We start from the raw sequence: 23,210 nt of genomic DNA on the forward strand, positions 1-23,210 counted from the left end.
AGTTGAGAACACATTTCTCCTGTTGTAGCTTCTCTGCACTGGCTCCCTGTAAAATCCAGAATTGAATTTAAAATCCTACTCCCAACCTATAAAGCTCTAAATGGTCAGGCTCCATCATATCTTAGAGAGCTCATAGTGCCATATTATCCCACTAGAACACTGCGCTCTGAGAATGCAGTGCTACTCATGGTCCCTAAAGTCTCCAAAAGTAGATCAGGAGCCAGAGCCTTCAGCTATCAGGCTCCTCTCCTGTGGAATCATCTTCCTATTGTGGTCCGGGAGGCAGACACCGTCTCCACATTTAAGACTAGACTTAAGACTTTCCTTTTTGATAAAGCTTATAGTTAGGGATGGCTCAGGCTTGCCTTGTACCAGTCCCTAGTTAGGCTGACTTAGGCCTAGTCTGCCGGGGGGACCTCCTATAATACACCGAGCACCTTCTCTCCTTCTCTCTCTCTCTCCTTTGCTAACACTCATGTCCAGTTACTGCATCTCGCTAACTTGGCCATACTGCATGTCACTAACTCGGCTTCTTCTCCGGAGCCTTTGTGCTCCACTGTCTCGCAGGTTAATTTATATCGCAGTGGTGCCTGGATAGTGTGACGTGTGTGGTTGTTTGTGCTGCACGATTTGATAAAATGTGTGATTGCGATTTGAGTGGACAACATCTCGATTGCGATTACAATATAATTTAAAAAATGGTATCATTAGTCTTCTTGCCTGATTCAGTGTTTCCCCTACATTACATTAGGGGGGCACTGACCTGACCTGACATAGCTATTGTTATGGGCAGTGTAAATGACCATCAACAGACTGAGCAGAGTCAAACAGCAGTGCAGCACGACACTGTACCCACAGTGGAGCGAGCCTGTGTTGCATTCAGGCGTTGTCACGTAAATGACAAATTCCAGCACGCCGTAGCACAACCCAGCAGCATGTCAAGTGGGCCGAACCCGAGCAAAATTGCTAATTTTTTCATTTGTTATTATATAATTTTTTACGGAGTCCGTGATTTCCCCGTGACACTTACGAATGTATGTGTAACTGTGCTTTATTGTTTTATGAGGCTCTGATGGCTTTCAGTTGTCTCTTTGTCTTTAATATTACATGGCTTGGCTTTCTCTGGCATGCATTCTTCCTACTATTCTCTGTGCTGTCTCAAATGTTGATATAGGTTGGTCGTGTTGCCGCGGGACGTGGCCACTTTAACTTTTAAACTTTTACACAGCACATCTTTCTGTTCAACTTCGCCGTACCTGAATCCAAAGTATCGCCATGTAATAGACGTTGTGTTTTTTTCACCACCAACTCAGCCTGTTCTTGGTCGTGCTCATGCTCTTCTTCAGTGTCTGTGTTGGTCACTGCTGCATGCCGGGTGGTCACCTGACTATACGTGCTGCACACACCAGGATAGCTTGTGGGCGTAAACTCCACACACTACAGGAGAGGTAGTCACGTTCACAGGCACACACATTAACTTTTATTTACATTAAATCGCAAATCGCAGCCTTTTATGCGGTAATGTAATCGCACAGCCTGACATTGCGATTGCGACTGCAGTTGCGATTGCGATTAGATTAATCGTGGAGCACTAGTGGTTGTGTTGCTGCCGTGGCCCTGCCTGATGCCTCCTGCTGCTGTTATCATTAGTCATACTTCTACTGTTATTATACACATATGATTATTGGCACATATGTATACTATCATATATTAATATATACTTTCAACATATTGTACCACAATAGCCGTAATTATGATTATAATATTATTACTTTCATTAATGTTGAGGTAAGCTATTGTCATTACAGTCTGTCCAGCATCTCTCTCTGTCTCCGTCTCTCTTTCTGTCTCATTGTGTCATGCGGATTACTGTTAATTTATCATGTTGATCTGTTCTGTACGACACCTAATGCACTTCTGTTCATCCTGGAAGAGGGATCCCTCCTCAGTTGCTCTTCCTGAGGTTTCTACTATTTTTGCCCCTCGTTAAAGGGGTTTTTTGGGGGAGTTTTTCCTTATCCACTGCGAGGGTCCTAAGGACAGAGGGATGTCGTATGCTGTAAAGATCTGTGAGGCAAATTGTGATATTGGGCTTTATAAATAAAATTAATTGATTGATTGATTGATTGATTGATTGATTGATCCTCTTTCATATTTTTTTTAAAAAAAGTACAGAGAGTTGTTGCATAGAGATGATACACCCGTCTCATCTAGTTACATTGGTGTGAACCAGCAGGTTTTTTGAACGTTGCAGAACTGCGCATTGCAAGTAGTTGCCTATTTCAACTAGTCTCTAAGCAAATCTTTGGTCAAAACTGGACTTTAGATCTTTTTCACCTGAAACAGCCCCCAAATTGCTTTTTCCAATCCCACCAGTCTCCATTGAAATAAACAGTAATTTTTTCATTGTAAAAGACACTTCATTCAAAGCTGACAGAAACAGGAAAAACATCTTGGTTTGTTTTTCCACTGTTCCAGCAATCACCAGCTCTGGTTTGATTGAAATAAATCTTGAATTCACCAAGTTAGATGTGAAAATATGCTGACTGTATACACGCTAAAATTATTCTTTATTTAAATGGAATCTGATGGGATTGGTGAATCTGATGGCGATTTCAGAGCTGTCTCTGGTTAAGCAAAAAGGATCTTACTCCTTTACGAAAAGGTCTGTCTCTGTAGGGATCCTTTCTATAATGTTGTCAGACACTTAGAATACAGAATACACACTGCCTCTCACTTTTCATCAGCTGCTTTTTAAGTCATATGTTAAATTCTTGCATATTGTGAGTGCAGACATTTGGATCAGAGGCACCGAATGGCATAATTTATCATTCACTAGGCTACAATTCATGAGTGACTGGCACCAAATCAAAGGCTTTACTGCCTTTTTCTAATCCTTGACTTATGAGAAGATAATATAAACAAATTTATTATAAAGAAAACTCTAGACATATTTACTTTATGACTACATTCAATAAAATCAGAAAATATTCCAAAATTAGGATCAACTACCAGCTGGAACCCAAGCTTTACCATCAGTCAACAGACATCAGCGACTGTCGCTCAGGGGGTAGAGCAGGTTGTCAGTCATCACCAGTGTGTGAATGTGTGTGAATGGGTGCATGTGACATGTACTATAAAAGCGTTTTGAGTGGTCAGAAGACTAGAAAGGCACTATACAAATGGAAGTCCATTTAGCATTTACTATCATGTGATATGTGAGACCTCCAGTTCATTGTAAAAGGGAGCGCAAAATTGTGACGTTTAGGAAACTGTGATGTTTAGTAGACTTGACGCCCTTCACAGGCCAAACAGGAAGGATTAGCAGCAGTATATTCAGAGACACCCAGAGCAGGGTTTAATGAAAAGTCTGAGTTTATTAATCCTGAGATGAGGGAAACTCTGTTTTCTGCTCCAGAAAGATAGGTAACTAGAACTCTCGGTCATTTACTGTGATAACTGACTCTGTGTACTTAACCTGCTTGCTGTCAGGTTTTTGTCAACAAGTTTCTCTCTGTCTCCTCCCTCTGACAGAGTCAGACACACTGTTTCATTTCCTCATTGATACAGTCCCTATCAAGTAATTAGCAGAGGTTTACTATAAATATCCTGTATAAAAGGCTTAGTTTCTCAAGGGCCTTTTTCCCTTGTTCTACACCTCTGTAGATAATGCTGTGCAGATGTAAAGTCAAAAGGAGTTGGTGCATGGCTGGGAAAAGCAGAAAATACAAATGCCTTTAAAGTCAAGCCACTCCATTCCTTGCAATAGCATCTTTCAGTGTAAAATGGTGTTCATGGTTTTTCTTCGCTGTTTAATTGGTTGCCACAGTAGCACGTGCGTTTGCGACTCCTTAATTGTCAGAAGTTTGATGCTGGATTCTTTATAACACCTAAAATCTCCCTCTTGTCCTGCATCTTCCTTAGAAAACTGTAGGCTTTTCCGCATGTTTAGAATTTCTTGGTATCACATTCAGTATTTTGCTCATTCAAGCATCACTGCCACAAGACCAGTTGTCTCGCTGCAGAGAAACTATGATATCCTGGTCTGCTGCTGCTATTCTCTCTAAAAGAGATCTCTTATCTCTATCTCCCTCATGGTTGCTCATTTGTTTCATGTTTGTAGTGCCACATGTGCCACACATGTAATAACGCCGCATTATGTAATAATGTAATAGATTTTCACGTCATTATGTAATAACGCCACATTTTGTAATTATCTGCCATATTTTGTAATAAAATTCTTGAACGCAATATGTAATAAAGTTTGCTGCATTTTGTAATAAGCTGTTACACATTGCACCAGTTATTACAAAATGCGGATGTTACAAAAGACCCTTCATGATGGACAACAGCAAGGACGTATACCCGGCCCGGAGGGTTACCAGGGTCCCTCCCTGGAGCCAGGCCTGGGGTTGGGGCCCATGGGCGAGCGCCTGGTGGCCGGGCCTTTGCCCATGGGGTCCGGCCGGGCCCTGCCCGAACCGGCTACATGGGCTCATCCCCCTGCAGGCCCACCACCCGATCAGGTAACAGACCAAGGCGGGGGCCTTGGCGGTCTGATCCTCTGCCACGGAAGTTGGCTCTTGGGACATGGAATGTCACCTCTCTGGCGTGGAAGAGGTTGAGCGCTACCGGCTAGATATAGTCGGCCTCACCTTGACACATAGTTCCGGCTCTGGAACCCAAGTCCTTGAGAGGGGTTGGGTGAGAGGTGGAGGGCCAGGGTGGGCTTTCTTATAGCCCCCAGACTCTCTGCCTGTACGTTAGGGTTCACCCCAGTAGACGAAAGGGTTGCTTCCCTGCGCTTTTGGGTCGGGGAACGGGCCCTGACTGTTGTCTGTGCTTCTGTGCCGAACAGCAGTACCTGCCCTTTTTGGAGTCCCTGGGACGGTTGCTGGACAGTGCCCTGACCGGGAACTCCATTGTTCTGCTGGGGGACTTCAACGCTCACGTGGGCAATGACAGCAAGACCTGGAGGGGCGTGATTGGGAGAAACGGCCTGCCCAATCTGAACCCGAGTGGTGTTCAGTTATTGGACCTCTGTGCGCGCGGCAGTTTGGCCATTACTAACACCATGTTCGAACATAAGGATGTCCATCGGTGCACATGGCACCAGGACAGCCAAGGTCGCAGGTCAATGATTGACTTTGTAGTTGTATCATTTGACTTGCAGCCATATGTTCTGGACACTCGGGTGAAAAGAGGAGCAGGGCTGTCAACTGATCACCACCTGGTGGTGAGTTGGATCAGATGGCAGGGGAGGACACCGCGCAGACCTGGCAGGCCCAAACAAGCAGTGAGGGTCTGCTGGGAACGCCTGGCAGAAGAGCCTGTCAAGATGATCTTCAACTCCCACCTATGGGTAGGGTGACCAGGTCTCAATAAACCAAATGTGGGACAGGGAGTAAGTTTGTGAGGGACAATGTGGGACACTTGCCCTCTGCACAGTGTTTAGTCATCAGAGACTAAATACATTCATAATAAACTATATGTAGTCTACTGTATATTAACACTGGACTGTTTTAATTATTGAAGTATTTAGCAACACAGAGACTTGTGATCAGTGGGATATGAGGATTCTTAAAATAACACCTATGTGAAGCCTTGACTGTATCTGACAGATCTTTAATGAAAGCTGTTGTCTAGTATTTTTGTTTCCTGAAAATATGAAACTTATAGTCAAGCACAGTTTATTTAGTCTGTGTAGTTGAGGGGACAGGTCAAAATGATATGATGCTGATTTACATGAGAGTTCATGTCAAATGGAGGATAAACCATGAACATAAACTACAGATCATCTGTAAAGCATTTTAATAAATTAATCTATCATAATTAAAATAACTGGAGACTGAAAACAAACTGATATGTGGGTCTGATCACTTTCTTAATGAATTGACATCATTCCAGACAGGATGTAAGTGTGTCTGTGACGCACGCAGAGCCCACGTGGGCCGGCCGCTGCATGCAACTTCTTCTCATTGACTGAGAGGGGAATGCAAGCACGGGTGACAACCAATCATGCGGGACATGGTCTCAATTTGCGTGACGTGTGAAAAGACACAGAAATGCTGTGCAGTCCCATGCAAAGCGGGACGTCTGGTCACCCTACCTACGGGAGAGCTTCGACCGCGTCCCGAGGGCAGAGGGGGACATTGAGTCCAAATGGGCCTTGTTCTGCTCTGCCATTGTCGAGGTGGCTGTGGGGAGCTGTGGCTGCAAGGCCGCTGGGGCCAGTCGCGGGGTTACATCAGGCTGAAGATGGAGACCTACAGGACATGGTTGGTCTGTGGGTCTCCGGAAGCGGCTGATGGGTACCAGCGGGCCAAGCGGAGCGTAGCAGCGGCAGTCGCAGAGGCAAAAACTCGGGCATGGGAGGAGTTCGGTGAGGCCATGGAGGAAGACTATCGATCGGCTCCAAAGAGGTTCTGGCAAACCGTCCGGCACCTCAGAGGGGGAAGGCGGCAACTTGCCCACATTGTTTATAGTGTGGGCAGGGAGCTGCTGACATCAACTGGGGACATTGTCGGGCGGTGGAAGGAATACTTTGAGGAGCTCCTCAATCCCACCAACATGTATTCCAGTGAGGAAACAGAGCCGGGGGGTCTCGGGGGCGGGTCGTCCAATTTCCAGGGCAGAAATCGCCAAGGTAGTGAAGCAACTCCGCAGTGGCAGAGCCCCAGGGGTGGATGAGATTTGCCCTGGATATCTCAAGGCTCTGGATGTTGTAGGGCTGTCCTGGCTGACACGCCTCTGCAACAATGTGTGGTCATCGGGGGCAGTGCCTCTGGAGTGGCAGACCGGGGTGGTGGTCCCCATCTTCAAGAAAGGGGACCAGAGGGTGTGTTCCAACTACAGGGGGATCACACTCCTCAGCCTCCCCGGTAAGGTCTACTCCAGGGTGCTGGAGAAGAGATTGAGGAGGAGCAATGTGGTTGTTATCCTGGACGCGGAACCGTGGACCAGCTCTTTACCCTTGCCAGGGTGCTGGAGGGGGCGTGGGAGTTCGCCCAACCAGTCCACGTGTTTTGTGGATTTGGAAAAGGCTTACAACCGTGTCCCCAGGGGCATCCTGTGGGGGGTGCTCTGGGAGTATGGGGTTGGTGGCCCCTTGCTAAGGGCCATCCAGTCCCTGTACCGAAGGAGCGCGAGTCTGGTTTGTGTGGCCAGCAGTAAGTCAGACCTGTTCCCGGTGAGAGTTGGACTCCGCCAGGGCTGCCCTTTGTCACGGGTTCTGTTCATAACTTTCATGGACAGAATATCTAGGCGCAGCCGAGTGGTGGAGGGTGTCAGGTTCGGTGAAGGGATGATCTCGTCCCTGCTTTTTGCGGATGACGTGGTCCTCCTACCTCCATCGAACATTGACCTCCAGCTCTTGCTGGGACGGTTCGCAGCCAAGTGTGAAGTGGCTGGGATGAGAATCAGCACCTCCAAGTCTGAGGCCATGGTCCTCAGCTGGAAAAGGGTGGATTGCCCACTCCAGGTCGGGTGGAGGTCCTGCCTCAGGTGGAGGAGTTTAAGTATCTTGGGATCTTGTTCACGAGCGAGGGTAGAATGGAGCAGGAGATTGACAGGCGGATTGGGGCAGCGTCAGCAGTGATGCAGGCGCTTAACCGGTCCGTTGTGGTGAAAAGGGAGCTTAGCCAGAAAGCAAAGCTCTTGATTTACCAGCCGATCTACGTTCCAACCCTCACCTATGGTCACAAGCTCTGGGTAGTGACCTAAAGAACGAGAACGCGAGTACAAGCGGCCGAAATGAGTTTTCTCCACACGGTGGCTGGGCTCAGCCTGAGAGATAGGATGAGGAGCTCGGACATCTGAGAGGGACTCAGAGTAGAGCCGCTGCTCCTCCGCATCGAGAGGAGCCAGTTGAGGTGGTTCGGGCATCTGGTAAGGATACCTTCCGGACGCCTCCCTTGGGAGGTGTTTCGGGCATGTCCAACCGGGAGGAGACCTTGGGGCCGCCCCAGGACACGCTGGAGGGATTACATCGCCTGGCTGGCCTGGGAACGCCTTGGGGTTCCCTCAGAAGAGCTGACGAAAGTGGCTGGGGAGAGGTCTGTCTAAGCTTCTTTGCTGAGGCTGCTGTCCCTGCGACCCGGACCCGGATAAGCAGAGGATGAGTACGAGTACAAGTACCAGTGCTGATGTTACACTTTATTATGCAGAAAATGTAATGCTTTGGTGCATTATGTAATAAACCACCAAGATGGATGTCTTAATTAGAAAAAACATGATAACATCAGAACAACATTGATTTTTAAGTACGTGGCTCTGTCCGTGAGCCGGCACGGACAGAGCCTGACGGCACCTGTTCCTGCGGCCACAGACACCATGCCCCCGCCACCACAGTCTTCCCTCCACTCACTGGTAGCTGCCCTCCAGCAGGTGGGTGTCCAACAGGGAGCCGTCCGCCGGCACCGACCCGCTCCTCATCCCAGCGCAAGCAGCTCGTGAGGGACGCGGTGCGCTGGCACTCCTCCCGTTCTCCCCGCCTGGCGAAGGATCACACCCGGAGTCCTGGTGTGGGTGGCGGGGTGGCTGAGCTGGCTTGCTCCCCTGAAGACCGAGCGGACGCTCCCACAACCCTGGTCATCGGGGACTCTGTTGTGAGGTACGTCCGCATGAGGAAGGTGTTAACCTTGTTGTTCCCTGGAGCCACCATTACCGATGTAACCAGGAAAATACCGGACATCCTGAGCTCCCATTCGCAGGCGAAAAGGATTATTATCCAAGCAGGTACGAACGACATTGCCAGGCAACAGTCCGAACTTTTAAAGCAGGATTTTAGACACCTTTTTAACTCCGTCTCACAGTCCCAGGTGACTGTTTTTATCTCCGGCCCCACCCCCACCTGCGGCAGAGGGATTGGCAGCTTCAGCCGTCTGCTTAGCCACAACACCTGGCTCTCCTCTGCCTGCAACTTCCACCACGTCGGCTTCATCAACAATTTTGATGTTTTCTGGGAGAGATGACACCTCTTTGGGCCAGACGGGCTCCATCTTAACAGGGCAGGTGCCCGCATGCTCTCAGCCAACCTGGCATACAGTGTTCAGCATGCAATTTTCCCCAAACCCGCACCAGCTGCTCTGTCCGACACCGATTGATGTCCCCCAGGTCCATGCTCCTATCCGCTCAGTTCCACCTCTGACCACCATACACACAGTACCGGACTTGGACCTCATATTCACACCAACACCTCATCCATTCCGGTAAGCATTACACTACATCAACACATCAGACACCGCCATACTCACTCTGTAAACCTTCATAACCTTCGACCACTCACAAAACACCCACAACCCACCTCCATGATCAACAAGCCTCCTGTCACCATCAATGTGGCACTTTTTAATGTTCGCTCTCTTTTAAATAGAACTTTTTTAATGAATGACGTAATTTTAGATAATAAGTTAGACTGTCTTCTTTTAACTGAGACATGGCTTGGCACTGACGCACCTGTTGTACTCACAGAGGCCTGCCCACCAAATTTTATTTTTTTGTTTTCTACTAGAGAGGGTAGAAGAGGCGGCAGGACGGCATCCATTACAAATGACACACTGACCTCAAATGGACTGTCTTTTAAGTTACAAGTCATTTGAGTACCATGCCTTTACTTTTAGCAGCCCTCCGATTCTTTGCATCACTGTTTACAGACCACCCCATCACTCTAGTTCTTTTATCAGTGAATTCTCTGAACTTTTATCAATCATTCACACCTCTTATAGCAGGATTTTAATAACTGGTGATTTTAATCTACACGTTGATGATACCTCAGATCCAATATCCAGAGAGTTTTTAAACCTTTTAAATTGTCTTGATTTTAAGCAGCACGTCACACAGCCAACTCACAACAGAGGACACACCCTGGACCTGCTCATAACCCATGGCCTGTCCATCGGTGTGTCCTCTGTTGTCGACCTGGCTGTGTCTGACCACTACTGTGTATTTTTTAACATCACCAGTTTTAACCAGGAGGAGGCCCCGGTGAGAACAGTGAGGAGGCGCTATCTAACTTCTGAAGTGGCTGCAAATTTTATTGGGATTTTACAGAGCATTCCTGCTGAAATTTTACCTGCACCTTGTGATTTTATCGTTGATAATTTTAACAGTAAACTGAAGTCAACTCTGGACTTAGTAGCTCCACCTGTAACTAAAACAATAAAAAGAAAACCTACACCCCCGTGGAGAAAAAACAATGAAATCAATAAACTGAAAAGAGAATGCAGGAGTGCTGAGAGAAGATGGAGAAAGAGTAAACTGACCGTTCATTATGAGATTTTACATCAACAACTCAAAACCTACAATAACGCAGTCAAAAAGGCACGAATTTCCCATTTCTCACAACTCATCACCAACCATAAAAACAACCCCCGGTTCCTCTTCTCCACTTTTAATATTTTAACAGGCACTGATTTTAATAAAGTTCTTAAGACACCAACAGATGATCTTTGTGAAGACTTTGCAGACCACTTCAGAACTAAAATCAAGGACATCAGATCCAGCCTGTTATCCAAGAAAGTTTTGTCTGTTAACACACCTGGACTGTTGTCCTCGCCTGAGGAAACACTGGAGAGTTTTGCCCTGGTTGATGCAAGGACACTTGGTCGAGTTTTCTCCCAAGTAAACCCAACAACTTGCCTTTTAGATCCAATTCCCACATCACTTTTAAAGACGTTTTATGGTTTCTTTGAGGAACAGTTTTTAAACATCATGAATTGCTCTCTTCAGACGGGTGTCTTCCCCACCGCCTTTAAAACGGCGGTGGTGAAGCCCCTTATGAAGAAGAGCAACTTAGACCCCAACGTTCTTAATAATTACCGACCTGTATCCAACTTACCGTTTTTAAGTAAAATTTTAGAAAAACTGGTTTTTAACCAAGTTAATGACTTTTTAAATAGAAATAGCATTTTAGAGAGGTATCAGTCTGGTTTTAGGAGGAACCACAGTACCGAGACAGCCCTTCTAAAGATTATAAACGACATCAGGTGGAATTTAGATAACAAAAAGCTCACAGTGTTGGTTCTACTGGATCTAAGCGCCGCTTTTGATATGGGAGACCATCACATTTTATTAAAAAGACACCTGGTCGGCCTCTCCGGTACCGTTCTTAACTGGTTTTGTTCTTATCTCACAGACCGATGCTTTTATGTAAGTATGGATACATGTTCCTCAGGAACCCATGAAATTGGATGTGGGGTTCCCCAAGGCTCAATTTTAGGTCCACTCTTCTTTAATCTTTACATGCTTCCCCTTGGGGACGTCATCAGGAGACACGGCATCAGCTTCCATAGTTATGCCAATGATACACAGCTATACATCGCCGTGTCTCCTGATGACACAGGGCCAATTGATGCCCTTTTTAACTGCATTGTAAACATCAAGTCATGGATGGCAGAGAATTTCCTACAGCTCAACCAGGACAAAACTGAGTTTTTAGTTATAGGTCTTGAAGGCCAGAGAGAGAAACTTTTACCAAAACTACAGGATCTTAAACCAACCCAATCAGTAAAAAATTTGGGCGTGACTTTTGACTCTGAGCTGAATTTTATCCCACATATCAAAAATATAACGAAAATAGGTTTTTATCACCTTAAGAACATAGCCAGAGTCCACCCGTTTCTCTCTCAGCCCAGTACGGAGGTGCTAATGCATGCTTTTATTTCCTGTCGCTTAGATTACTGTAATGCCCTGCTCTCTGGTCTTCCCAAAAAGAGTATTTTAAATCTCCAATTATTACAAAACTCAGCCGCACACCTGCTGACGAGGACCAGAGGGCGGGAGCATATTACACCGGTTTTAGAGTCACTGATGCTGAAGATTCTCTTACTCGTTTTTAAATGTCTTAACGGCCTTGCGCCCTCTTATTTATCTGATCTGCCTTTAATATATCAACCCTCGCGGACCCTGAGGTCCTCCGGCACTGGCCTTTTAACCATACCAAAACCCAGAACAAAAACCCATGGTGAGGCAGCATTTAGCCACTATGGCCCCCACCTGTGGAACAGCCTGCCGGAGAGCCTCAGGACTGCAGAGACTGTTGATATTTTTAAAAGAAGATTAAAGACACACCTTTTTAATCAGGCTTTTAACTAATATTTTAAACTCTTCTTATGTTCTTATCTGGTTCTATCCTACTTTATCTTGCTGCTCTTATCTTGCTTTTTCAATTCAATTTCAATTTTATTTATAAAGCCCAATATCACAAATCACAATTTGCCTCACAGGGCTTTACAACATACGACATCCCTCTGTCCTTATGACCCTCGCAGCGGATAAGGAAAAACTCCCCAAAAAACCCCTTTAACAGGGAAAAAAAAACGGTAGAAACCTCAGGAAGAGCAACTGAGGAGGGATCCCTCTTCCAGGACGGACAGACGTGCAATAGATGTCGTACAGAACAGATCAGCATAACAAATCAGTAATCCATATGACACAATGAGACACAGAGAGAGAGAGAGAGAGAGAGAGAGAGAGAGAGAGATGCAGGTAATGACAGTAGCTTACAACAACATTGTTGAAAGTAATAATATTATAGTTATAGTTCTGGCTACTGTGGTACAATATGTTGAAAGTATGTATTAATATCTGGCAGTATACATGTGTGACAATAATCATATGTGTATAATAACAGTAGAAGTATGACTAATGACTAATGATGGCAGCAGCAGCAGGAGGCATCTGGCAGGACCACGGCAGCAGCACAACCACACACGTCACGCTGTCCAGGCACCGTTGCGATATGAGTTAATCTGAGAGACAGTGGAGCACAAAGGCTCCGGAGAAGAAGCCGAGTTAGTGACATCCAGAATGGCCGAGTTAGGAAGATGCAGTAATAGAATACGAGAGAGAGAGAGAGAAGGAGAGAAGGTGCCCGGTGTATTATATGGGGGTCCTCCGGCAGACTAGGCCTAAGTCAGCCTAACTAGGGGCTGGTACAGGGCAAGCCTGAGCCAGCCCTAACTATAAGCTTTATCAAAGAGGAAAGTCTTAAGTCTAGTCTTAAATGTGGAGACGGTGTCTGCCTCCCGGACCATAACAGGAAGATGATTCCACAGGAGAGGAGCCTGATAGCTGAAGGCTCTGGCTCCTGATCTACTTTTGGAGGCTTTAGGGACCACGAGTAACCCTGCGTTCTCAGAGCGCAGTGTTCTGGTGGGATAATATGACACTATGAGCTCTCTAAGATATGACGGAGCTTGACCATTTAGAGCTTTATAAGTTAACAGTAGGATTTTAAATTCAATTCTGGATTTTACAGGGAGCCAGTGCAGAGAAGCTAAAACAGGAGAAATATGATCAAGTTTCTTAGTTCCTGTTAGTACACGTGCTGCTGCATTCTGAATTAGCTGGAGAGTTTTTAAGGACTTACTAGAGCTACCTGATAATAGAGAGTTACAGTAATCCAGCCTAGAGGTAACAAAAGAGTGGACCAATTTTTCTGCATCTTTTTGGGTCAGGATAGGCCTAATTTGCGCAATATTACGCAGATGAAAAAATGCAGTCCGTGAGGTTTGTTTTAAATGAGAATTAAAAGACAAATCTTGATCATATATCACTCCAAGGTTTCTTATGGTAGTGCTAGAGGCCAGAGCAATGCCATCTAGAGAAACTATGTCATCAGTTAAAGAGTCTCTGAGGTGTTTGGGGCCAAGAACAATAACTTCAGTTTTGTCTGAATTTAACATCAGGAAATTGGTGCTCATCCAAGTTTTTATGTCTTTAAGGCAGTTATGGAGTTTAGTTAATTGATTAGTTTCTTCTGGCTTCATCGATAAATACAACTGAGTATCATCCGCATAACAATGGAAATTTATAGAGTGATTTCTAATGATGTTACCTAAAGGAAGCATATATAGAGTAAATAAGATTGGTCCGAGCACAGAACCTTGCGGAACTGCAAAACAAACTTTGGTACGTGAGGATGATTCATTATGAACGTCAACAAACTGAAAACAATCAGATAAATAAGATTTAAACCAGCTCAGTGCAGAACCTTTTAGGCCAATTAAGTGTTCCAGTCTCAGCAGTAGAATTTGATGGTCAATAGTGTCAAACGCTGCACTAAGATCTAATAAAACAAGTACAGAGACAAGTCCTTTGTCTGAAGCAATCAGAAGGTCATTTGTAATTTTGACTAGTGCTGTCTCAGTGCTATGATGCACTCTAAATCCTGACTGAAATTCCTCAGATAAATTATTATCATGGAGAAAATCACACAGCTGGTCTGCGACTACTTTCTCAAGGATCTTTGACATAAAGGGAAGATTAGATATTGGTCTATAGTTGGCTAACACCTCTGGATCCAGGGTGGGCTTTTTTAGTAGAGGTTTAATTACAGCTACCTTAAAAGACTGTGGTACATAGCCTGTTAATAAGGATATATTGATCATATCTAACATATGAGTGTTAACTAAAGGTAAGACCTCCTTAAGTAGACTAGTTGTGATGGGTCTAAGAGACACGCTGATGATTTAGATGAAGAAATCACTGCGGTCAATTCTTGAAGAGAAATTGGGGAGAAGCAATCTAAATATATATTAGGTTTTACAGTTGTGTTTGAGGTTAGATAGGTACTATCTGAGGACAGGAGGTCATGAATTTTGCTTCTAATAGTTAGAGTTTTGTCATTAAAAAAGCTCATAAAATCATTACTGCTAAGGGCTAAAGGAATACAAGGCTCAATAGAGTTTTGACTCTCAGTCAGCCTGGCTACAGTGCTGAAAAGAAACCTGGGGTTGTTCTTATTGTCATTTATTAATGCTGAGTAATAGTTTGCTCTGGCATTGTGGAGGCCCCTCTTATAAGTTTTGAGACTGTCTGTCCAGATTAAACGAGATTCGTCCAGTTTGGTTAATCGCCAATTCCTTTCAAATTTTCGCGAACTTTCTTTGCTTTTTTAACTTCTTTTTAAGAGGAGCTACAGAGTCAAGTGTTGTTGGCAGCGAGCCTACGGCGCAATCGACAAAATGATCAAAGTAGTTGTGGGGGTTTTTAAGATGATATTAATCTTAATTTTTTGTTTTTATTCATCACTGGTACTGTATCTATTCTATTTTATTTATAATCTTACGTATTTTATTTTTGGTACTGTATTTATTTTATTTTATTTATTCTTTTAGTCCTATTTTATGCTTTTAGTCTTTAGCTTTTAACTCCAGTGTTTCCTCAGGGGGGTCCTCCACACTGGGAGCTGTGTCGGGTCTGCTATTGGGGGTGCTGTCCTTGGGTCCCTTCGGCCTGACCGGCTGGGGGCTCCTCCTTTCGATGTGGGGGTCCACCTATCTGTCGGAGTCGGGGGGCCTGGGCTGGTCCCCCCCGATGGCCCGGCCTGCGGCTCCTCCCAGTGTGGACGGCCCCAAAGGTGGCGTTTCCTTGATCCTCAGTGCCATGCCATGTCTCCCTATTGTGTGTGTGTGTGTGTGTGTGTGTGTGTGTGTGTCTAGTATGAAGGGTGGGAGGGAGGGGCTTTCTTTGTAATTGTTTTTCTTTCTTTAATTGTGTTAATTGCTTGTAATTCTGTAAAGCACTTTGTGTTGCATGTCCGTGCAGGAAAAGCGCTCTACAAATAAAGTTGATTGATTGATTGATTGATTGATTGATTGATTAAGCATTCTAGCATGAATCATAACTAAGAAATAATTTTAAAAACTTGTCGGATTTTTCATTGGTCAAAACTAAATCAAATATAACTGTGTTTATTGTAATAATAAAGAATGAGTTTGAAAGTTCATAGAGAGAAAAACTGTACTAAATGAGTGTTACGGACACAAACATTATCAGTTCACTGAAATGTCAGGAGACATACACACATCTGGGTAATGTTATACAAATATGTGATAAAAAGCAGACAAAAGATAACAAATATGAAACAGAAAAAATGATGCAGTTTAATTAATTTAATAAACCATCAAAATTACAGCCCTTCATCTGTATTCATCATAAAAATTAGGACAAATTAAAATTCTCTAACTGGACCAGCATTATACGTTACTTTTTAGTTTGGCTCATGTCCATTCTGACAACAAGTGGTGATAGAATGTGTGCGTGTACTAAAGCCAGCCACCAGGGGGAGATCCAAACACTTTGGCTTCAGTGTCTTCAGCTAGATTGATTTTAGAAAGTTTCTGAAATGACAGATTCATTGTTAAACATCAAATGATTGTATTCATATGGGAACAGGTCAGAAATTTTACAGATTATCCTGTCTATTGAATCAAAATTGAGCAAACTAAGTTACCACTATGGATCCAAGCTTTTTAGAGTGAACAAACAATTACTTCCAGGCCTGTTAGAAAGTTTGTCACACATTTAACCATAAAAACTACAATATTACATTAGAACCTATAACAGCAACATAATATGTTCAATTAAAAATAATACTTATTTTTGACAGCTCTACAGTTCAGCATAATTGTGGCCTGTACCCTTTGGGTTGTATGCATGGGAGATGGACAACAATAATCAATGACTAAGGATGTCTATGAAGTCATAATAAAGAAACTAAAGGGAGAGTTCAATGTTCCTGTCAATGAACGTACAAGAGTGCAACAAAGTGCTCTGGTGAGGCTGTGAAGAAATATAAATCTCTATTCTCTGAGCGAGGATGGAGAGACCTTGCTATGTGCCAGGAAGGCAGTAGCTTTGAAGTCTGCAGTTGGTGGCATTGTAAAAAAAGGTCTGGATGACACAAAGGGATCAGGTGCAAAGAAGCTGAACAAGCGACTAAATGAGCAATACTCTGGCATTAGGGAAAGAAAGGTTCAAAAAACACTGGGCAGCTCCAGATGCTACCAACTCCACAAGGCTAGATTTGGAAATAAACCCGTTCTGAAGCCCGTCAGCATCAGATTGACCTCCTTGATATGGGAAAGTAGAAGATCAAGCATGGCCATTTCACATATTGATATATCCTCACTGTGATTGATGTCTTTAGTTGATACACATGGCTGAAACCATTTAAAGGTAAAGACAGCTCAGAGATTGCAAGATGTCTTTGTGATATCTACACTGAACATGGCCCACCCCAAGTTTTGCAGCATGATCAAGGCAGAGAGTTTAGAGGAGCAGTACGAAGGCTGATGGAATCAGTGCAAGTGAGAATAATTGAGAGTTCACCATACCATCCCCAAAGCCAAGGAAAGGTAGAGATGACCAACAGAGTGCTAAGGAAAAAGAACATGTATGACCTTATGAATTGTCAGAGGAAAGACATTAACTGGGTTAAACATTTGCCGTCATATTCCTGAGTGCTAAATGAAGACCCTAAGGAAGTTTTAAGTTGGATGTCTCCATTTGAAGTATACTATGGGAGAAAAAGTAACATAGTGATGCATCCCCTGGCAGGTTCTCCATCCAGTGTCATTGGTGATGTTGGGATCAACAAATTACTTTTGGGAACATAATTTTAGGTCTCACACGGCGGCACCAAATATGTTGGGATCAATATATTAGGTCTCACCAAGTGGCACCAAATCAATTTCAATCAATCAATCAATTTTATTTATAAAGCCCAATATCACAAATCACAATTTGCCTCACAGGGCTTTACAGCATACGACATCCCTCTGTCCTTAAGACCCTCACAGCGGATAAGGAAAAACTCCCCAAAAAAACCCCTTTAACGGGGAAAAAAAAAACGGTAGAAACCTCAGGAAGAGCAACTGAGGAGGGATCCCTCTTCCAGGACGGACAGACGTGCAATAGATGTCGTACAGAACAGATCAACATGATAAATTAACAGTAATCCATATGACACAGAGAGAGAGAGAGAGAGATGCAGGTAATGACAGTAGCTTACAACAACATTAATGAAAGTAATAATATTATAGTTATAGTTCTGGTTACTGCGGTACAATATGTTGAAAGTATGTATTAATACCTGGCAGTATACATGTGTGACAATAATCATATGTGTATAATAACAGAAGAAGTATGACTAATGACTAATGATGGCAGCAGCAGCAGCAGGAGGCATTTGGCGGGACCACGGCAGCAGCACAACCACACACGTCACGCTGTCCAGGCACCGCTGTGATATGAGTTAATCTGAGAGACAGTGGAGCACAAAGGCTCCGGAGAAGAAGCCGAGTTAGTGACATCCAGAATGGCCGGGTTAGCAAGATGCAGTAATAGGATACAAATATGTAGGGATTTAATTGGCTATTGGAAATAATTAATAATTAGTAATAATAATTAATAATTATGTTAAATAATGTGACTTAATTAACATTAAATCACCTTGTGGGGCACCATTCCCGTAAAGGGAAAAATGATAGCCAGTTAAAGATATGAGTCTCATAAAATACGCTAAACTATTAATTTGGAGTTTTGATTAATAATTAAATTAATGACAACAACCAAATTTAACAGTAACACCTGAAGGATCTCGGAGTTCTTGACGCAGCAGAGGTTGGCTATTCATTCACTCTTGTGCAACATTAAACAGATAGCAGATATGATTCCAAAGAAATATATTTATTCACAAAGTAGCAAAGCAAACCAAAACACACAAATTCTAACTAACTATATACAAGCTTGGTGTGTGTGTGTGTGTGTGTGTGTGTGTGAGAGAGAGAGAGAGAGAGAGAGAGAGAGAGAGAGAGAGAAAGAAAAGAAAGACGAAGGCGGGTGAGGTGATCAAAGAGCCGTTTGGCTTGCAAAACAAAATGGCTGACAACAGAAGACTACAAATAGCCGAATCAAAGCTGGCTTCAGGTCGGGGGAGGTGTTTGTCTGACCGTGTGGTCAGGACAAAGACAAGGGAAAAGAAGCAGGAACTTTGAGATGCCTGGCTGGGTGTAGCTCTGTTGAAAGCCTATTTGTTAATGAGTCTATGTCAATGTGATTTGTGTTGCAAAACGGTCTGGATTGGAGCAGAGATTGTTTAGTTGTGTGCAAGAATCTGTTTGTGAACAGTATTAGCAAACTAAACACTTAGCTTTGGCGAAGCCAACTAATCAATGACCTAACTGCAAACTATCACAACAATAACTCAATGACAGCATTTAATCACATACAACAAGTAAAACAGTCTTGCTTAGCCTGTAAAGCTGTGATAAACTATGCCCAGCTGTTACATTACCGATCCTTGAGTGGATGGGAGAAAGAGTCACTTGGTGGTGTGCTGCTTTGTTAGCTGGCAAAGAAGGCTGGGAAGGTGGTTCCAGCTGTAGTTTTTGTTGTGTCCTTTGTTCCAAAGGTGAAACTCCAAGGAAGCCGGTCGTTCAGGGTTTAGCAGAGGTAGACGCTGGGTGCTAACTCACTTGGTTCTCTTTGTTGCTGGAACTTCTTTCAGGTTCAAGTTAGAGAGTCTGTGATCAATTGCCCTCCCTTTAGTGGTTTGGGGCTATGGAGCAAGGGTCTGGGCCTCTGGGCTGTTCCAGGCCTAGCCGGAAAGAGGTGTGAGCTGCTCCGCAGTTGGAGCAAGAGCGAGTTCTGTTGGAAGGGAGCAGACTTTCTACAGATGCCTGTGACATCAGAGTCACACGTCACTGTAAAGGTCCTGTCCAATCAAGTTTTGGGACTTGAGTCTCACTGAGGTGTGAGATGAGACCTCCTGTGCAGATGGATGTCACATAGCTCTCTTTGTTTGAAGACAAAGAGCATGCAGAGGAAGAAGCCTTTGAATGTCCAGTGTAGATATTACCAAATGACAAAACATCTGTGGTCCTGTGAATCCCAACAGTGAACAATCCACAAATGATCCACAAAGTAATTTACCCTCCCTGAAACAGCAGCTTAGACTTGAAGAAAAACAAAGAAGACAAAGACAAATGGCAATGAAAGCCACTGAGCATTGCAGTAAGCGGATGATCCGGCATGCATATAAACAAAATCCTCCATCTGTTTATCATGTCAGTGAAGCTGTTTAAAAATACAAAATTCAGTTCCAGATTCCTGGTGACACTAAAGTGCAAGAAAAATGTTTCATTGTTTCTGATGTTACCAGTATAACACGACAGCAAGAAAAAATGCACCCTAAATCTTCAAAGTCAGTGCAACCTTTACATCCACTTTTGATGCCATACACACATGATGACAGACTGAGGGACTATAACTCCTTACATGTGAGTGTACAGTTTGACCCAGCACCCAATGGAAATTGCCAGTTTAGTGCCATGGCTGATCAGCTTGCTTCATTAGGAATATTCAGATCAGCAGCAATCCCCAGGGATGAAATAGTCCAAGATCTCAGGTTTTATCCATTTACTGTAAATGGAACACTTTTGTCTCACTATGTTGATGGAAATGACTGGGATGCATACTTGGATAGCATGTCGTGATGTGGGACCTACAGCAATCACATCACACTACAAAAGGCAGATTTTCAATGTCCAATTTCTCATTATCTCCACACTGGGAACTGATGCCTCTTCTATTATATCACAGTCTAACACATACTCAGAAAGCTTGCCATTGTTTGTCCTTGGACACATTGCAGAGGGGCAGTCAGTCTGGAGGGGTCAGTCTCTTCATTCATTGAGAATATTGTAGAAGCTGAGAGAGAAAGGACATTTCAAAGATATGAGTATGGATCAAACCAAGAAGATGATGAACCAGATGGTCTCCCTGATGATGCCCTGAATGAAGCCTCTGATGCCCTGAATGAATGCCATGATGCTACGTTTGATGAAAACCATCACCATTTCTCAGATGAACCTGATGACTGCTCTGGATGAACGCCATCATGATGCCCTGGATAAACCCCATGATGATGCCCTTTTTGAAGCCTCTGATACCCTGAATGAGTGCCACGATGCTTTGTTCAATGTAGACCATCACCATTTGCTGGATAAACCCAATGACTGTGCCCTGGATGAACGCCATTATGATCCCCTGGATATACCCATGATGATGCCCTTCTATATGATGATGGAAATTGTGACATGGCCAACCTGCCGACAGAATTGCTGTCATATATTATTCAGTTAACACTACATGCTGACATGTCAATGCTTGGTGTATTCAGCGGGGTTTCTAAATTTTTTCAAGACCTTGCATCACCATTTCCTCCTTAAATCTACACCAGGGAATCTTTAGCTCAAAGCCTTCAGTTGGAACATGACAGTGACAGTGTCATTAGTATTATGAGGCTATATAGATCAGCTGGACATGGGAGTGGTCTCTCAGTGACATTAAGGGAGCTATTTGGAAAAAATAGCAAGTGGATGGGTCTTGTTGATGCACACGAGCTGTGGACTTTAAAATCAAGGACATTTTTTGGAAAACATAGTATATTATCATGTGTTTTGTGACTAGATTGTCTTGTTCATACTGAACTTCATATCCTGACATAAATTACAACAGGAAGGAAGGCAGGAAGGAAAGAAAGAAAAAACAAATTAAGAAGATATGATATAAAAAGTGAATGAATAAAGGAACAAATGATAGGAGGAACTTCCAAATGTGGCACAGATCAGATTTAACCTTGAACAGCATGTGTCTGTTGTACCTAGTTCAATAATTTTCTGACTGATTATCGTTAATCTTACTAAATGCTGGTTGTTTAAAGAGAAGTTTATTTTGGAGGGAAAAGTCTTTCTACTGTTGCTACTAGAGAAGTTTTTTTTCAAGTCTAAAGTAAAGTTCTTGTATATTGGAAATATTGCAAATCTTTTTGTTAATAGGCACTTGTGGATAGCCTTCTTTTTTTAATTTAATAACATGATTAGAGATATCTCATTTTCATTTGAAAGATTGTTAGGCTGTTTTTAGTCATTTTATATACAATTGTTAACCATTATAGAAAAGGACATCTATGTCGCATTAACACAAATGGAACTGTTTTTCTGTTCCATATTTAGGGTCCAGGCAGCTAAGCTGCCAGGACACTATTGTAATCTTAGGTATTCTTCTTCTTTCTTCTTTCTTCTTCCGAGGAAATTATACTACAAAACTCACCAAACTTTGCACAAAGGTCCAGTCTCATGCCAGATATCCTCAGCTGTAAACTCAAGCCAATAGTCCTGATGGTGGCGCTACAGCAAGCGTCTAAAGTTCAAAACTTTAGCCCATACGTGCTACAACTTCACAGCTTTCACCAAATTGTAGCCCCAATACTGAAGAAACTTCAAAAACTGTAAAACTTCTCCTCCCACAATTTTTGCTCAATTGACACCAAACTTGCTACAGAACATCTTCAGACTGTCCTACAAAAAATACGTTTCTCAGATTTTTGATATATCAAAAATTGAGCCTACAGTGCATCAAAATGACTGTAAACGGTACTGTAAACATATACATGCAAATTCTTGCTAAATAAATCTTCAATGTTCATGAAAAAAATGACACAATTCTAGAGTCATGGTAGATGATGTCTGGCAAATTTCAGAATTTTATCTCAAAAATTTTTGACAGCATTTTGAATTTTGCTCTAATGTGAACAGTTGGAGTCAATGTAACATCAGTTTTTCACTTATGAAGCAAATCAATCATTGTTACAAACAAATTACCAACATCTCCATGCTGTCTAGATGCAATATGTGTATTTTCAGATTTTTGTCTTAATAACTGAATTTTTTACAGTGGTTTGAAATCTGCTTTTCCATGCATGGACGGCTGCTAAACCTGCACGTCGGCTTAGTCAATTTGTGGAGCTACACATGAATTGTCACTGACTAATTAGCTCAGTGAGATAGAACTTGATCCTTAGTTTCAGAGGTTGTGAGTTCAAGCCTCAGCTGATGCAAAAGGCAGATTGTGTTGCAAAATTCCTAAATGTCTTCCAATTATTCTGCTTGTTGCTCAGAATTGTCTAAAAATGTCCAGACCCGACCCATCGCTGCGCAGCAGCTATAATTGTTTTTGTCTTTTGTCTGCTTTCTATCACGTAAATATGCATAACATATTCCAGATTGCATGTGTGTATGTCTCTCGACATTTCAGTGCACCTGTAATGTTCGTGTTCATAACACTTATTTAGTGCAGTTTTTGTCTCTATGAATTTTCAAACACATTCTCTATTACTGTAATAAACACAGTTATATTTGATTTAGTTTTGACTAGTGAAACATCCGACTAGTTTTTAAAATTAATTTTTAGTTATGATTCATGCTAGAATGCTTGAAATCAGTGTTTTTCTGATGTTATCATGTTTTTTCTAATTAAAACATCCAATTTGGTGGTTTATTACATAATGCACCAAAGCATTACAATTTCTACATAAAAAAGTACAGCACCCGCATTTTGTAATAATTGGTGCAATATGTAAC

The 23,210-nt window shown here is 43.1% G+C and overlaps 1 protein-coding gene and 1 pseudogene across 2 annotated transcripts in view; both read left to right on the plus strand.

The window, feature by feature from the left end:
- LOC125905910 (uncharacterized) overlaps positions 1–8,972 on the plus strand; it is a 30,268-nt pseudogene extending 21,296 nt beyond the window's left edge.
- The window catches only part of ajm1 (apical junction component 1 homolog), a 77,083-nt gene that overhangs the window by 34,003 nt on the left and 19,870 nt on the right, over positions 1–23,210 (plus strand). The gene's annotated exons all lie outside the window — the stretch shown is intronic.

The sequence above is a fragment of the Epinephelus fuscoguttatus genome, linkage group LG18 (assembly GCF_011397635.1).
Source record: "Epinephelus fuscoguttatus linkage group LG18, E.fuscoguttatus.final_Chr_v1".
Taxonomy (NCBI): Eukaryota; Metazoa; Chordata; class Actinopteri; order Perciformes; family Serranidae; genus Epinephelus; species Epinephelus fuscoguttatus.